Raw genomic sequence first — 5,881 nt, forward strand, 5'->3', positions numbered from 1 at the left:
TCACCCAAAGTGATCTCTAGGGTTGATCAAGACGTTTAAGGCTCTCAAACGACTTCCTATTCTTGCACAATATGACAATTTGCACCAGAGTCCACAATCACCTAGAACTTTCACCGGAAACACGGTACACGCAGACACATGATGTGCAAGTCCAAATTCTTCCCCTTCAAAACGATCCCCAACTTGAGCCCCATCCACCTGGCTCTGCGAGTCTTCAACAGAACGTTTTTGAGAAGGACAATTCTTCCGAATATGACCAAAACCACCACATCGGAAACACCTCCATCCTTCTTGACGAGCTGCAAGGCCAATTGCAGCATCATTTGTTGGTCAGAGCTCTCAGATTGCTTCTTCTCTTCACTCAACAACGCTCCGGTTACCACCTCCCAAGCCGGGACCTCTGGATGACTTTCCAGTGCAGTGGTCAGAGTGTTGAACCTCTGAGAAGACTTGCCAGCAGACACACAACTCGTTCTTCGTCATCCACCGGACTTCAAATAACGGCCATTCATGAAAAATTTCCACCATCTTCCTGATGTGCTCTTGCACAAGGCCATGATGCTCTTCCAAACGACACAGAAACAACCGTCGTCGAAGTTCCAGCTTGTTCGCCCATGTTCTCTTCTGGAATTGGTCCCGCAAGAGGTTCCACACCTCCTTTGGATCCGTCGGGTCACCTACCAGGTACAGGAGAGATGGATCCACACTCAGGACGATAATTGCCAAATGCCCTGTCCTCCTGGCCTGGAATTTTTGGCTTGCCTCCACTTGGGTTGAATCCGGGGCAATGTCTACTCCAGACACAATGCCCCATGTTCCGTCCACTATCGCGTACATCATCTTATATTGATATGGATAAGTGATGTGCAAGATGTGGATTGGGTAGTTGGATCCGTTGAGAGCCATGATTGTAGTCCTAAGTTCACCAGACATTTCTTCAATCATGAATGCGCAGTGGAGGAAGAAAGCGTAGGCCCATAACCTGTTGAAATTCAAGTTGAGGCGAAGACAAGTGTATATCTACTGTAACTTTATTCGTAAAAATCGACCATTTATAGTTGTTCAATGTACACCAACCAAGAGCAGAGAGCACATTAGACAGTCATCAGATGACGGAACAATCTATCTAAAACTCCACTCAACCTTTTCATCAAGTGCAGATTCCATTTCCAACACTGATAACAAGGACAGCTTGAAGAAGAGACTTACTTCATGTATTGAGGGCCAAAAGCTTCCTTCACCTAGGATGGTGCCCAGGGTTGGTCAAATTTACAATGAATTGCCTCATGTGACTGTTCACTGTGTAAAGCCATACTGTTTGACACTTATGACAGGTTTTGACGTGGCGCTTGACTTTGTGATCCAGGTCCGGGAAACCAGAGCTCAGTTCTGAGCCTTTGCTTCAGGCGGACATCCTGAGGTGGGAATCCCCATGTCCTAGATTGATAGCCTCGTTGTGAAGCAAGCGAGGGAAAGTCCTTCTTGAAAAAAAGCACTATCTACTGACTGTTCCGTGCACAATCGAGTACATCATTTTATTGAAATGTTTTGAGACAATGTATGGGAACGTCTTGTGAAAACTGCGAAGTCGTTGGATTGCCCACGTGAGTCCGTTTGGGGGCCAGACGTCAACCAAATGCCAACCCAATGCTCGCAAAGACATCGTAATCCATCACAAGTAGCTTCTCCAGCCCGTCATTGCTGACACTCCCAAGAAATCGATTCTCAGAAATTGATCAGACGTAATCTCGCAAATCCTCGATTGCCCCAACCAATATTCCCGTGACTATTGTGAGAATGGAGGACAATTTGAAGTAAGAAATATTATCCTCAGGAGTTGATGTCACCAAGATGCAATCCATTGTCGGCAATCAGAGAAACCCATTGATGGCAAATGTGACTTGTCGGACGAAAAGAGGCAGACCCTGGACATTGGTATGTGTAAATCCCTGTTGCGGTCAGATGCCGTTCAAGTGCAACAGTTTACCATGGACCCCCAACCAGCGCCAGGGCCCAAGCCCTTCAACAGAGACGCATGTAACGGCAATGTCTCTCAAGCTTTTGAGCAATGGATTGACACATTCGAGATCTACATTGACCACACCATGCCTGATCCAACGGACACTAATCCAGAGGACATCCTCAAACACCGAACAATCAAGAAGAGAGCACTCCTCTGGCATATCGCCATACAGATATAAACTCCCTCTTCCCCAACGCCTCCAAGGCCTGAGGGAACGTTATCGCCCAAAGGCTGCCCGCTGGCAGGCCATTGTCCAATTCAGAGCCCTGCGTCAAGAACCAGACGAACCTGTGTCGGGGTTTGTAGCACGCATCGAACGACATGCCAAACTGTGCGGGTTCGAGTCACCAGAGTTCAACGAGGGGGATCCTATAAGGATGGCCACAAAGATTCAACTTGTGCTCAGAACGACGAATTGTAACCTTTGGGAAGCAGCCATCCACAAGAATTGGACGTTGGATGAAGCCCTCTTCGAGGACGCGGCAACTGCTTCTCACTCAGTGGCAAATGGACACGCCTGCGCAAGCCACATAAGCGAGGGGCTCCCCGTCAATAATTTATTGGGACCCGGCCACAACGTCAACTGCCCACCCAGACGGGTGGTGGATGCCTATGTTTGTCACAAGTGTGGTTCTGAGGCTTTCCACCAACCAGACAAATGCCCAGCCAATGGCCGCACCTGCTCCAGTTGCAACAAGACTGGCCACCTCGCTGTGGCGTGCCGCAGCAGTGGACGTCCCTCCAACAGAGCCCAGCCCGCAAAAAAAGCCCTGGGGTAGCAACCACAAATACCGTAAGGCCAAGACCGTCACCAAGACCCTGAGCACGGCAACAGAAAGCGCCTCTGATGAGGAGCAAACCCAACCTGATGACCAAGCACACTTCCTCACAATATTCCAAACAGAGGCTAAAAACCTTCATTCGCTGCCCTCCCCAAAAGTGAATATCCTGGTCAACCAGACCCCTGTCTCTGGAGTGGTAGATACCGGTGCCCAAATCAACGTCATCTCCAAACGCCTAGCCCCTCCCTCCCTCCTGCACGACCTCCGCCACACGGAAGTCTGCATAAAGCCATATGGGACCTCCTTCCGCCCAATCCAGCCCCTTGGGGCTGCTATCGCCGACGTGACCTGGGGCGGCAACACCCTGGCCGCCAGGTGGTTTGTCGTTGATGACACACCCTCAAGACCCATGTCACCCCTTGTATACTTAGACACCTGCATTGCCTTGGGGATACTGACCTTCCACGCACACCCACGTGCCGTGGGTATCGCCAATGCACTCAGCCAAGTCTGTCCGCCCGTGTTGGCCAACAGTGGCTTCCCCATCAAGAAGTTTGGGGCAGCCCTGAACGGGGTTGGACTCCTCAGGGGGTATGAGGTTCGCTTCCACTTCATTGACGATCCTAGGCCTGTGGCGTGCCCGCCACGCTACACCCAGTTCCACCTCCGAGGCCAGGTTGACGCTGAGATACGGGAGATGCTACAAGACGGGATCATCGCCCCACATAGTGGGCTCCCACCCTGGGTAAGCAATGTCCAGATCGCCCCTAAAAGTCAGGATAGAAAGTTAGAATCACAATTGACTTACGTAACCTCAATAAGAACCTTGTGGACAGCTGTATACCCATTCCAACCATCGAATCCATCAAGGCCGGGCTGGTGGGATGCAAGGTCTTCTCCAAACTCGACTTCCGGTCGTCGTTCCACCAGCTCAACTTAGCCAAATCATCTTAAACGGCCACCGTGTTTCGCGTCAATGGAGCTCTTTACCACTTTAAACGATTGCCCATGGGCGTTAAACCAGCATCCAGAGATGAGAGCCATCCAGGAGACATTCAGTGACATCCCGGGACTGCATGCAGTGCATGACGACGTCATTATAGCGGGCACCAACTATCTTGAACACAATTGCTCCCTCACAGCGTTCCTTGAGCGCCTCCTTGCTGTTGGGATGACTCTCAACCCCAACAAATGCCTCTTTCGGCAGCGTGAAATTCCGTTCTGGGGTATGAGAGTCTCAGCCGACGGTGTCAGGCCTGACCCGGAACGCGTCCAGAGACTCCGAGATGCGGAAGCCCCCACCAATCGGGATGAATTGATCTCGTTTCTTTGCAGGGCACGCTCGAACGCGGATTTCATCCCCTTCATAGCCCGGGAGACCCCCCTCCTGCGGGCTCTAACCCAAAAACACAGCAAGTTCCGGTGGACGAGCACCCATGAGGGGGAGTTCATCCATCTCAAGAATGCGCTACACAGTGCCGCCTGTCTGATCTTCGATGTATCTCTTCCCACGTTCGTTTTGGTTGACGCTCATCTCGACGGGCCTGTGTGTCATTCTCTGTCAGGGTTCCCATCTCGACGACCTGAAGACGGTGGCCATAGCCTCCAGAGCCACCACAGAAGTGGAAAAGCGCTATCCTCAATTGGATCTTGAAGCCCTAGCCGTCGACTATGGGCTGAAGAAAATGCACATTTACCTGCAGGGCAACCCTGATGTGACGGTGGCGACCAACCACCAACCCCTCCTGCTCATCTTTCGAGGTACTCGCCCTGGCTCCGCACGGACGCAACGCATCATTCTCCAACACCAAGACCTGAGCTTCGGAGTCATCTGGCAAAAAGGAAAAGCCAACCCAGCCGACTTCCTCAGCCGGCGGCCCAGGCAGGACGAGTCGAAATACGCCAAATACTTTTCCAAAGTTTCCAGTGCGCCTCGGACTCTTAAACATGCCCTGCAAGCTACGCATACACAACACTGGGGCGGTGGTGATAACCATGACAATGGCAGGTGGTTACCTCGGGATGGTGGTGAGTACCGCCCCCACGGTGAAGGTGGCCAGACGGAGTGGGAGAACTTAGACGTGACCATCAATCTGTTGCTGAGTGGGGACATCTGTCGGGCCCTCACTCCCCAAGCAGTCCAAGTGGCCACCCGCCAGGACAATATACTCTCCAAGCTCAAAAAGGCCGTTCTTCAAAGCGACGTTAGTGGCAGCAACGGCAGGGGCGCCACTCTACGGACCAGGGACCACCCCCTCCTCGTGCCCTTCCGTAAAATATTCTCCGAGCTGACCACCTCAGCCGGGGGATGCCTCCTCTGAGGGGACCGGCTTGTCCTCCCGGCCCAACTACACCAACGAGCCGTGGAGCTCGCTCACAGGGGATACCACCTTGGAGCCTCATCCATGAAACGTCGCCTCCGGACCAGCGTGTGGTTCCCGGGCATGGACTGCAGAATTGAAACATTTGTTTCACAATGTCACACTTGTCAAACACTGACCAAAAAACACGACAAAGTCCAACAACGCCCCCACCCAACACCATCCCGAGCTTGGGAATCTATCTCAATCGACCACTTCGGCCCCCTCCCAGACCTCTCCCACATCCTGGTGGTCTGCTGTGATCTGTCCCGATTTCCCGTAGCCTCCTTTGTGTGCAACACCTCGGCAGGAGAGACTATCCTTGCCCTGACAGATATATACAACACCTTTGGGTTCCCATCCAAGCAAAGGTCCGACAATGGGCGGGCTTTCAAATCCCAACAGTTTGAAGCCTTCTGTCACAATTACGGGATCGAGCACAAATACACGGCCCCCCAAAACCCCAAGCCAACCCGGCCGAGACCTTCATGAAGATCCTGGAAAAGACTTTCCAAGCATGTGGTGCCTCCTGAGCACAAATGAGACAGGCCCTACACAGTTGCCTACGGGCCTACAGAACGACCCATCACCCAGTGACCAAAGTTCCCCCCTCATCCCTCATCTTTTCCACTTACAGGACGGATCTCCCAGCAATTCCGGCATCTCCCTAAATGACCTAGACATTTTTCGACGCCGTGACCAAACCCACAGAAACA

The sequence above is a fragment of the Tigriopus californicus genome, chromosome 9 (genome assembly GCF_007210705.1).
Source record: "Tigriopus californicus strain San Diego chromosome 9, Tcal_SD_v2.1, whole genome shotgun sequence".
Lineage (NCBI taxonomy): Eukaryota > Metazoa > Arthropoda > Copepoda > Harpacticoida > Harpacticidae > Tigriopus > Tigriopus californicus.